General features: G+C 41.5%; 1 long non-coding RNA gene across 1 annotated transcript in view; it reads right to left on the bottom strand.

Annotated features, from left to right (window-relative positions):
• Positions 1-12989, bottom strand: part of LOC143650768 (uncharacterized) — a 102646-nt gene that overhangs the window by 49235 nt on the left and 40422 nt on the right. The window lies entirely within an intron of this gene.

The raw sequence follows: 12989 nt of genomic DNA, 5'->3' as shown, positions 1-12989 counted from the left end.
AGAACATTAAACTAAGCAGTGGTCGTGCACCTCTGAAGCCACTGGGTAGAAGAGATAATCCTGTGTAAAACCTGAAGAGTCTGGTGAGGACACGAGCCTGATGTTACCTGATGTTACAAGGCTGATAAACAAGCAAACTAGCACCACTGATACCAACCTCAAACCTTAGTTCCTCCTGGGAGTTTTAGATAAGGAGATTTAGTATTTAAGTTTTTCAGGATGATTTGCCACAGGAATGTCCTGCAGGAAATATTGGGAGGTAGAGGGAGGGTGGCATGTACCCCACATGTTCTAGTAAACTATTTTAAAGAAAGCTGGAGAGAAGGTAGGTCTGGGAGGAACAGGCAGGGCTGGGATGGGGGCGGGGGGATCCTGCCTGGCAGGAAGCTGCACCATGCCCCCAGGCCACGGTGGGCCATCTGGGCTCAGCTGGAGGACCAGCACTGCCTCCTGAGCTGGATGGCACTAGACCCAGAGCTCAGGACTTTATACATATATATTTTATTGAGAAATCTTCACACTCATACAGTCCACACATGGTATGCAATCAATGGCTCACAATATCATCACATAGTTGTGTATTCATCACCATGATCAGTTTTAGAACATTTGCATTATTCCAGAAAAAAAAATAAAAAGAAAAACTCATTCATCCCATACCCCTTATCCCTCCCTCTCATTGACCACTAGTATTTCAATCAACCCAATTTTCTACTCCTTATCCCGCCTATTCTTTATTCATTTTTATCCTCTTTTTTTTTTTTTTTTACTCATCTGTCCATGCCCTGGATAAAAGAAGCATCAGACATAAGGTTTTCACAATCACACGGTCATGTTGTAAAAGCTATATAGTTACACATTCGTCTTCGAGAATCAAGGCTACTGGGACACAGTTCAACAGTTTCAGGTACTTCCCTCCAGCCACACTAATACACCATAAACTAAAAAGGGATATCTATATAATGCATAAGAATAACCTCCAGGATAACTTTCTACTCTGTTTGAAATCTCTCAGCCTCTGAAACTTTATTTTGTCTCATTTCTCTCTGTCCCCTTTTGGTCAAGAAGGCTTTCTCAATCCCATGATGCCAGGCCCTGGCTTATCTCCAGAAGTCAGGTCCCATGTTGCCAGGGAGATTTACACCCCTGGGAGTCATGTCCCATGTAGGGTGAAGGGCAGTGAGTTCACCTGCCAAGCTGGCTTAGAGAGACAAGCCACATCTGAGCAACAAAAGAAGTTCTCTGAGGGTGACTCTTAGGCATAATTATAAGTACACTTAGCTTCTCCTTTGCAGGAATAAGTTTCACAGGGGTGAACCCCAAGATCGAGGGCTCAGCCTAGTGAATTGGTTGTTCCCACTGCTTGTGAGAATATCAGGAATTCCTCAGATGGGGAAGTTGAATGTTTCCTCCATTCTCCCCAGTCCTCCAAGGAGACTTTGCAAATACTTTTTTATTCTCTGCCCAGATTACTCCGGGATATATCGGGGCATCACACTAACCTGTACAAACCCACAAGATCTCATGCCCTCTTCAAGATTCCCTATAATTATGGTGTTCAAATAAATTGACCATGCAAGTCAAATTAGATAACGTACTACCCAAAATATAAATTTTGCACCAAATAAACACTCCTTTCTTTGGTCTCACACAGAAGTTGAAGTTTTAAAATATTACCATATCATCCTTTACCTTATCCTTTACCTTATCTGATTTACTTTTTTTTTTTCTTTGTATGCGGAATGGGAGGGTCACATTTCATTATTTTTCCATGTGAATATCCCATTACTGAAGCACCATTTGCTGAATTTATTTCATTTGTTTGTTTGTTGGGAAGTACATGGACCAGGAATCGAACCTGGGTCTCCCACATGGCAGGCAAGAATTCTATCAGTGAACTACCTTCGCATCCCCCTGATTTACTTTAGTCCTAACTCTAGGCTTCATTCATAACTCTAGTCAAAGTCTGATCACTTTTCAACCTTTTAAAGTTAGAGCTCAGAACTTTTACAAATCATGGAGAGCGGGAACCACCAAAGAAGAGTTTAAACTGTTCATTCATTCAATACATATCCTCTTGTTATCATACACTGAGAGAATTAGACAACATCATTTTAGTGGTATTCTTGCCAATAATGCATAACCTCACTCCAATCATGAGAAAACATCAGATAAACACAAACAACAAGCTTGTTAACAAGCTGACATCATAAACCTCTCAGCAAATTGTCAAAAGCAACCAACGAGCACTAGGACCTCCCACCCTCTAGGGGGCAGCAGGAGCTCCCATGAACACGGGCGCATTGGGGAACCCCAAACTGCAGTGGGCTCCTTCCAGAAAAGGAGGGTCAGTTCTCCATTTAGCACAATAGGTGCTGTGCTTCCCTATTGGGAGCTGGTCAAGGTGCATCAAAAATTAAGACCTAGGAATATATAGTCTACAAAATACAAAGAACAATAGCTGAAATTAATAAATGTTTTATAAATATATTCAAACTTCATCACTGTTAAATTTAGTTTTCATAAACATTTTCCTCCATTTGAGTTCAGTGGCAGGTGGGAAGGAAGGAGCCTCAGCTTGTGAGGGGCCTCGGAAGAGGCGGCCCTTCTATCTAAATGCACAGTGGGCTTGTACACAGGATCCCAGTGCCCTTTGCTGGGCTGTGAGAGGAGGGGCTGCTGCTCAGAAACCGGGCCCTGAGCTGCTGTGGGCATGGGGAGCAGAGCTAAGCACAGCCCAGCTTTCCTGAGTGTTCAAGCAAAAGTGACACCTCTGCTGGATACATTTAACCAAAAACACTGCTTGCTAAAACTATTGAGAAGTTATCCAGACCCTCACACCCTCTGAATTAGAACGCATTAATGTTTTGTCCTCCAGAATGAGGCAGTCAGCACAGGAAAGCACTGGCAGGAAGAAATCACTTCACTGAGAACACCAGACATGCCCCAGGAGGGCCCAGAGGCCAGCATCGGGGCTCAGGGTTGTGGGCAAATACTTTTTAGTTTCCAGCTTTCCTGTTCAGGTGTATCAATCCTAAAACATCTGTGGAGCATATCTCTGCTGCAAGATATGTTGTGGGAACACAGGTTCAGGGACAAGAGAAACTTTCAGAAAATGACCACTTTATTATTTACACTGCACAGAGGGGTCAAAAGAGTAGGGGAAGAGACCCCATCATAGCTGGTGTCCTGGGAGGTCAAACGGCTCGGGTCAGGGTGGGTAGATGGCAGCTCCGCATGCCCGACTCTGCCTCAGTGAGGAAAGACACATCTGCACTGCCAAAGCAGGGCTATTTATGTGACCAGGGGGAAGGGGCCCAGCCACTGTGAGTTCTCAGCCTGATAGGCATCTGGGCTGCTTGGTCCTAGTTTCTATGGTCAAGACCTGGTCAGGCCTTTTCAGTAGACTTAACATCTCCCTTGGCTGTGGAATGGAAACAGACAAACATCTGTGCACAATGAATAGGGTTGGGTACAGGCGAGGGCTGGGAGGTGGCTGCTGAATGTGTGCCTGTGACTTCTCTACCCTCCCCACGAAATTTAACAGAACCCAGGAGAGAAGAGGCAGTGGGGACGGTAAGGTGGCATCTTATTCCACACTCACAGAGCTCGGGAGCAATGCCTCCTGTTGTACTCCCAGTTCTTGATAATTGAGAGGAAGTCCAGGCTGACCTCTGACCTCTGTTTTTGGTCCAGAGATCAAAGAGGTAACTGGGGAGACCCCACTCAATGGGCAGCTAGACAGCGGGTACACTCCTATACAGTGAAGGTATGGAACAATTAGTGCCTGGGGAGCCCAGTGACCCCCAACTTTGGTTGTGGGGGAGCACCTCCCCCTATAGCATCAGGGAACCAACCTTCTCTCACAGAATCCCCAGAGGCCAGATATCAGGATGAAGGTAACATGTCCAGGGCAGGGAGGAGACTAACCCTGTCCTGGAAGAAGAGGTGCATTTCCTGGGCAGGGAAGGTCCCACATGTAGAGTGTAGGCGCCAGCGGTAGCTCCCCACAGAGGGTCTCAGAAACCACCCACTTCAACTGAACCTGCTTGGCTCCATGCAGGCTGACAGTTTACCTCTTAGCAGGTGCAGTGCTACTGCCGGCCCCTCTCTGCTCACTAGGCAGGGCAGGTGGCGGCAGTGGGAAGAGGGTGGTAGAAAGGACTTCCATCCTTTTACTCTTTGTGTTGTTCCCCACGGTCTCCTCTTTCTGCTGGGGGAGGGGTGTCATCCCTAGAATACTCTATTAAAGGCAGTCAGTATCAGAAAGAGAGAGACTTGTTGATGTTGAAGCAGCTCTAGTCTGAAGAATACAAGCATCCACCATGGCCACCAGCCTTGGACACAAAGGTGGCAGGATGGCACTTTATGAGGCAGAAGATGGAGGCTGCAGGCAGGAGGGGACGGGGCATCGGGCATCCAGTATAGAAAGGCTATTTTCACCTGAAAGGCCACCCAATGGAGAGGGGAGAGGACTAATCATCTTCTGGACTCCAAGGAAGACTTTTTTTTCTGGTAATGGTCTGTGCCTATATGCCCTTTCAGAGGTTGCAGGGTGTAATGTCAGCGTTAGAGCACTAGTATTAATACACCCTTCTTAGCCTGGGTCCAGGTTTAGATATTTGTGGCACCCCATGCTTCAATTATGGCAGAACACTTAACACGTGTATGTATACACAGATGACGATCATGTGATCTGAGTAGCACTAAGGAGACCTCCCTCCCACTTCCCCATGAGAAACCTCTTCTACCTAAGAATCGCACTGCCTCAGATTCCACCAGTGAAGAGGAATACCTTTGGTTTAAGTGCAGAATTCACCAAGTATATTCTTTCAAAGTGCAAATATGGAATGGTGAATCCATTAGGGGTCTTTGGTGACAAACAGCAGAAAACAAATCTGTCTGGGGAAACAAAAGAAGAGACTTACTGGAAGGATGTGGGAGAGCTCACAGGATCAAAGGAAAATCTGAAGACCTGGAATTCCAAAAGGGTGGAATTCAGAGCCACTCTGGGGATCCAGAAAATGAGACCTCTGGATGGTCTCTTCAGGTTGCCATCATCAGGCAAATCAGCTCTGGCGGTTTAATATGGATATAGAGAAATATATTTAGATATGTGTGTGTGTAGCCATAGAGAGGGCCTACAACTAATGACACCCTAATAGCGAAGAATAAACGAGTTCTAAGACCCTGATTTTTAAATACCATATTCCAATAGAAAGACTTAAGGCTCCCTGAAGAGAAACACAGGCCAGGCCTGGAACACTGTGCTGGTTTGAAAGGATGTGTGTCCCTTAGAAAAGCCACGTTTTAATCTAAATCCCTTTTCATAAAGGCAGAATAATCGCTATTCAATACCATATGTTTGAAACTGTAATCAGATCATCTTCCTGGAGATGTGACTTAATCAAGAGTGGTTGTTAAGCTGGATTAGGGGACGACATGTCTCCACCCATTTCAGTGGGTCTTGATAAGTTTCTGGAGTCCTATAAAAGAGGAAACAGTTTGGAGAATGAATTCGGAGAGAGCAGAGAAGGCTGCAGCACCACGAAGCAGAGAGTCCACGAGCCAGCGACCTTTGGAGATGAAGAAGGAAAACACTTTCCAGGGAGCTTCATGAAACTGGAAGCCATGAGAGAAAGCTAGCAGATGACACTGTGTTCGCCATGTGCCTTTCCAGATGAGAGAGAAACTCTGTGTTCGCCATGTGCCCTTTCACTTGAGAGAGAAACCCTGAACTTCATCAGCCTTCTTGAACCAAGGTATCTCTCCCTGGATGCCTTAGATTGGACACTTCTATAGATTTGTTTTAATTGAGACTTTTTTTGGTCTTAGAACTGTAAACTAGAAACTCATTAAATTCCCCTTTTGAAAAGCCATTCTGTTTCTGGTATATTGCATTCCAGCAGCTCACAAACTAGAACAAACACATTACTGCATGAGAAATTAAGGAAGGGATAAAAAAAAAGTGATGGGACATATCAAAAGAATGTAGGAGACTCCTTGAAAGGCAGATGGAACAATTTGGGCATTCCAATAAATGATAATTTTAACTCATTAAATAAAATAATAATCCATGATTCTGAAAAAGAAGAAGAAAGCTGGGGAACAAATACTTATAAAGTATTAAATTTTATAAGACTTATTATAAGGCTACAATAATTAAGACAGACCCCCCCCCATACTGATTTTCATCAAAGGTACAAAGGCAATTCAGTAGAAAAAGGCTAGTCTTTTCAACGTATGGTGCTAGAACAATTGGATATTTAAAAAAAAAGAAAGGTGATCCATACCTTGCACCATATGCAAAAATTAATTCTAAATGTCATAGATCTAAATGTAAAAGCAAAACTACAAAACTTCTAGAAGAAAACATAGGAGAAAATCTTTGTGACCTTCCGTGAGACACAGGTATTTTGGGATATCACACCAAAAGCACAATTCATAAAAGAAAAAACGATAAATTAGATTTCATCAAAAGTTACAATGGGCATAACCCAAATACCTCTGAAGAGTGGGAGAAAGAGCCAAGGTGATGGTGGAGTTATACAGAGACGGTTGGGTTTAACAAACGAGTATGAGTGCTGAATCATTATATTGATATTTCTTTTAGTCTCCAGGGCCTTAGAGCAGCTAGAAGTAAAAACCTAACCCATACAAACTTTGAAATCTATTCTACAGGTAATTGTTGTGATGTGCTTTGACATTTATTGCTTTTTTGTATATATGTTATTTTTCACACAAAAAAAGAAGAAAATGATTTCTTCTAGCCTCCAGTGCTTTGGAGCAGCTAGCAGGGAAAATCTGAAATAGTGGAATGTTAACCCATAACAAACTCTGAAATCTGTTCTGTATCTACTCGTTAAAGTATACTTTGAAAATCATTGCTTTTTCTTTCTTTTTTTGTATATATGTTACATTTAAAAATAAAAAAATTAAAAAAATTATATTTCATTAAAATTTAGCTTTCTGCTAAGAGAATGGAAAGGTAAGCTGGAGAAAATATTTGCAAAGCATTTATATAATAAATGACTTCTATCCAGACTAAATTCAAAAAACCCTGAAAACCCAATAATAAGGAAACAATAAACCCAATTTAAAAATGGGCAAAAGATTTGAACAGACTCTTCACCAAAGGAGATAAATGGATGGTAAATAAGCATATGGTAAGTTTGAAGTATCTTTTAGATATTGAAGTAGAGCTGTGTAGTAGAATTAAATACAGAGAATTAAAGCTCTGTACAATATAGTGTAATGCTGCATGAGTTTACATCCCAGCTACATCATTACAAGCAGTAAAATGTGGGCAAGTTATTTAATCTCCTTGTGCCTCAGTTTAATCTCCTTGTGCCTCACATCTGTAAAATGTGAATGATAATAGTGCCTGTCTCATAGAGAACTAAATAAGTTAATATTTGTAAAGTGTTTAAAACAGTGCATGGAACTAGCACTTATAAAGTGTTATATAAAGTGTGTATGTGTGCATTTGCTATAACAACAACAAATTATTGTTATAGCAAACATATATCTAAGGCTTCTTTTGTTTTTGTTGTCATTTTATGTGTCTGGAGTTTAAGGAGTGAGACCAAGCTAGGGATACACATTTGGGAATCATCAGCATATAGGTTTTGGGTGTGTGTGTGTGTATATGTGTGAAATACAATCTATATACAAAAAAGCAATCAATTTTCAAGTACACTTTAACAAGTAGTTATAGAGCAGATTTTAAAGTTTGATATGGGTTACAGTTCCAAGATTTTTCATTTTTTCTTCTAGCTGCTCCAAGATACTGGAGACCAACAGAAATATCAATATAATGATTCAGCAGCCATGCTTATTTGTTAAATCCTGTTATATTCCTCCTCTTTAAATAACATATATATATATATAAGCAATAAATTTTAAAGTACATTGCAACAATTAGTTGTAGAACAGATTCCACAGTTTGGTATGGGTTACAATTCTATAATTTTACGTTTTTATTTCTAGCTGCTCTAAGGTACTGGAGGCTAAAAGAAATATCAGTATAATGATTCAGTAATCATACTCATTTGTTAAACCCGATTTTCTTTGTATTACTCCACCATCATCTGTGCTGTTTCTCCCACTGTTTAGGAGTATTTGGTTTATGCCCATTCTAACTTTTTCATGTTGGAAGGGGCTGTCAATAATATGGGATGGGGGATGGAACTAGTTGATGTTCTGGAAGGGCTGCCCCTCTGCATTTCAGGACTTATCTTGTCCAGGAGCCCATCTGGAGATTGTAGGTTTCTGGAAAGTTATGTGCATGGAATCTTTGTAGAATCTTATATAATGCCCTATGTCTTCTTTAAGATTGGCTGGAATGGTTTTGGTTGGGGTTTAGCAAGTTATGATAGGTAGCAATGTCTAACTGAAGCTTGAATAAGAGTGACCTCCAGTGTGGTCTCTCAACTGTATTTGAACTCTCTCAGCCACTGATACCTTATTTGTTACACTTCTTTTCCTCCTTCTTGTCAGGATAGCATTGTTGATCCCAAGGTGCCAGGGCCAGGCTCATCCCTGGGAGTAGCATATAGGTTTTTAAACCCATGAAATGGGATGTGATCACCTAATGAATGTATGTAACTGCAGGAGAGAAGAAGACAGAGAACTGACCTTGGTATACAATAACATCTAAAAATTGAAGAGATAAGACAGAACTAGTAAAGGAGACTGAGGAAAGGCCAGTGTGGCAGAGGAAAGCCAGGGAAATGTGGGGTCCTGAATCCATGTAAAAAAAAATATTTAAAGGAAGAAGGATGTTTAACTGTGTCTGTTGGTGCTGTTAGGTAAACTAAAGCAAGGACCGAGAATGGACCATTGGATTTAATGATGAGGTCATGGTGACCTTGACCAGAGCTGTTCTGAAGAAATGGTGGGATGGAAACCCTGACTGTAATGGGTTCAAGAGAGAATGGGAGGAGTAGAGATGATAAGTGTGGACATTCTTTCAAGGAGCTGGGCATCAAGGCCAGCAGAGAACTAGGATAGTAGTTGGGGTGGGGTGTGGAGTGGTGAAGGGCCAAGGGTTGGTTGTTTTGTTTTTATGTTGGAAGATATAACACCTCTGTGATGGGAATGATCCTGTAGAGAAGGAAAATTTGATGGTGCAAGAAAGAGGGACAAATACTGGGACAAAGGAAATAGACAGTGTGGTAGTTAGACATGTCATCACCTAATCCAGTTTAACAACCACTCTTGATTAAATCACATCTCCAGGGAGATGATCTGATTACAGTTTCAAACATACAGAATTGAATAGGGTTTATTCTGCCTTTATGAAATGGGATTTAGATTAAAATATGGCTTTTCTAGGGGACATACATCCTTTCAAACCAGCACAAGCCCCAGTTCTTGGAGAGGGTGGAACCAAGAAAAAGGTGGTCTCCTCATTGTCCCCCAAGGTTGATTCAGAAAGAGGCGGGCCACTGCATAGGCCCTTGGAAAGGGTGGGACTGCCACTTTCTGAAGCTGAAGGATAAATAACTTTCAGACTTTGAAATCCAATGGTGTTTGCCGTGCAGGTTTTCAGAACTGTTTGGGTCTTATGACACCTATGTTCCTGCCAGTTTCTCCCTATGGAAATGAAAACCTGTGTCCTGTGAATGAATGTCCTCCTTTGCATATTGTCATCAGATAACTTGTTTTGAGATTCATAGGTTCACAGCCAGAAGAGAGTTTTTGTCACTTTAATATTGTTTAAGGTGATGTATATAGTTGACAAGAGCTGGACGTGTGGTAGTTAGGTTCGAATGTCAACTTGGCTAGGTGAAGGTGCTTAATTCTATTGCTGTGGACAGGAGCCAATGGCATGTGAAGCTCATCTGTTGCTGACGCCATATGCAGTCAGCTAGGAGGCGTGCCTGCTGCAATGAATGATGTTTTATTTAATTGGCTGGAAGCTTAAATGAGAGAGCTCAACGTAGCATAGCCCAAGCAGCTCAGCATACCTCATCTCAACACTTGCAGCCCAGCCCAGGCCTTTAGAGATGCAGAAAGTAATCACCCTGGGAAAGTTGTTGGAACCAGAGGCCTGGAGAGAAGGCCAGCAGAGATCACCTTGCACCTTCCCGTGTAAGAACCTCAGTTGAAAGTTAGCTGCCTTTACTCTGAAGAACTACACGTTTTTAATGAAATAAATCCCCTTTTATTAAAAACCAACCCATCTCTGGTATGTTGCATTCCAGCAGCTAGTGAACTAAAACAGACAGTGTAGGAGCATAGACAAAAGTGCAATCTTAGTCTTTAAGAAGATGAGATCTGGTGCCCAAGTATGAGGACACATCCTTCACTGTGGCAGGAGGGCAGAGGGTGTAGCCCTGATGAGTGGGTAGGTGTGGTGTCAGGAGCTGTGGAAGTTCTTTCTCCATCATTTTCACTTTTTCAGTGTAATAAGAAGCAAGGTCTTCAACTGAGAGTGATACAGCCTTCTAAATCCCCTTTATTCTTTTTCATTCAACTCTGCATTTATGTTTATACACTTTTCTATGTGTGTTGTTTCACAATGTAAAAAAATGTTTAAAAACAGTCATCTATTCTCCCTTCCTCTTTTTCTATTCTTTGCTTTCTTCCTTCTTCCTTCCTAAATAATTAAAGTAAAAAAGTGATGAGGAAATCATAGAGTCGGAGAATAAATTAGTGATTGCCAGGCATTCTAGATGGCAGAGAAGAAGACTGGGTGTAACTATAAAAAGTGAGCAGCAAGGAGACCTCTGCGGTGACGGGCCAGTTCTCTATCTTGTGGTGCTGATTACGTGACTCTGCACATGGGTTAAAAGGCATAGAACTACACACACATTGTACCTGTGACACTTTCCTGGTTTTGATAGTTTACAATATTTGTGCAAGATGTAAGTACTGGGAGACACTGAGTTAGGATGTATGGCACCTTCCTTGCCCTACTCTTTTCACAACTTCCTATAAATCCATGATTATTTCAAAATAAAAAGTAAAAAAAAAAAAAAAAGAATAAGAAAGAAAGAAAGAAAAAAAGGAAAGCAATGCCACGAACAATCACTTAGACCCAAGTTAAGGACGGCAAACTGGCAAGTATTAGAAGATTTTACATACAGAGGGATTAAGCAAAAAAGTAAATATATTGAGGACAACAGAAACCAATTTTCTAACTGTCAGAGGAGGGTATTAGAAGAACGGAAAGGGAGAAAGCTACAGTGGACCATTTGGTGTTGTTCAGGAATTGAAGATAAATGGTTTCCAATATATAGAGATAAAGAAATAGATGCAGCTATCACAGAAGTCAACGTATGTGTGTTTATCTAGATGTAGACATAAGGAGTCTTTGGGTGAAGGATAAATGGGAGTTTTTAAATCAGTTCTTGCAAGTTTTCTAAGATAGAAATTATTTCAAGGATATAAAGTTAAATAATTATGTAGAATGGGGAGAGAGAGCAGACTAGGGAAGTACAGCAGGATAGAGCTGCGCACATCTCAGGCCCACTCGATGTTTGCCATCATTCATTTTCTCCCTGACTAATCAGCACTCTTGTGCTTTTTTCTACATCCACATTCATCCACAGGAGGCCGAAAGTTAGGTTTTACTAGATGTGGGTTTTTTCCAGGCAAGGACTCAGAGCGAAAAGGGGAGAGGAGTTGATGGATGTGCAGAGGAGTGGCAGGAATGGCAGAAGGTGGTAGGATCAATGGATTGCGGATTTCCATGGGATCGGAAACATGTCTGCATCAGGAAACTGGAGAAAATACATGGATAGTCAGGAGGAGGCAGTCAGAGAGCAGATGACAGAAATCGCGATTGTGGAGAAAGTGCAGACGTCGGGAATGACGAGGTCTAGGGGGTGACCGTGGGAGTCAGTGGCTGGAGTAGAAAGGAAGCCAGAGCATCAGAGGCCAGCAGGTGGCAGAACTGAAGAGGCCAGGCTATTGGAAGGACCATCGTAGTGGGTATTGAAATTAGCAGGAATTATGACAGGAGTAGCATCAGAAAGCCAGGTGCTGAATCTCCCAGGTGAGAGGAAGTAACAGTCAGATTTCTTAACCACAACAATAAGCAGCATTCCTGAGATCAAATCTGGTCATCATCTAACAGATTCGACTGAGGCTGTCCCCAGAATATAGAATTGTTGAGGGCAGAGACTGTGTTTTGGTTACCACTGCAGCCTCCAGTGCCCAGAAAATACCTGGCATAGAGTGGCCATTACTAAATATGTGCAGAATGAATTAACGTATTAAATAATTTAAATATTTTTAAATGATTGAATGAATGAAAAGTCAGGTGTGTCATTATTACATTCTATAGCTCTCTGCATTTTGGTACCCCACCACAGAAACAAATTTCCGTAATGATAATTCTGAGGCCCTCTGAATCACCACGAAAGAGTAATTATATTTAACATAATATTAGGGATTTTGCCATATCCTGTTTCTCTGAATACTCAAAATCCCCATATGGTATATCAGAGGTGACAAACCACCAAGGAGCCTAGAGGTCACTGCTGGCATTGAAAAAGAACATCTTTAAATCACCTCATTTTTAACATAGGGTAGAGTCTCTAAATATTCTTCATAAGGACATTTTGTATGCAATGGAAGCACCAAGGGTTTGGGGGAGGGGATGGGAGAGCTTTAGTCCCCCTTAATCTCTGTTCCTGGCAAGACCCCTGTGGTGGATATATGTGTCACTCACCAATTATTTCTGGTTCTCCACCTTCTGGGAAAATGGAAAAGTGTGCTCCATTGATTATACATCATGTATAGAATGTTTGCATGTCAAGGATATTTGTATGCTTGTTTGTTGTGTATGCAATAAAAATATTTTTAAAAGAGAGATTGGACGAATGGATAAAAAAGCGTGAGCCAACTGTATGTTATCTTTTTAAAGTCAAAGAAACGAGCAGATTGAGGGTGAAGAGATGGAAATATATATATACCATATAAATAGTAAACAAAAAAGAGCTTGGGTGGCTATACTAATATCGGGAAAAATACACTTT

This window comes from Tamandua tetradactyla, chromosome 1 (assembly GCF_023851605.1).
Source record: "Tamandua tetradactyla isolate mTamTet1 chromosome 1, mTamTet1.pri, whole genome shotgun sequence".
NCBI classification, from domain to species: Eukaryota; Metazoa; Chordata; class Mammalia; order Pilosa; family Myrmecophagidae; genus Tamandua; species Tamandua tetradactyla.
The sequence above is the reverse complement of the archived record's forward strand: the minus strand, read 5'-3'. Positions and strand labels throughout refer to the sequence as shown.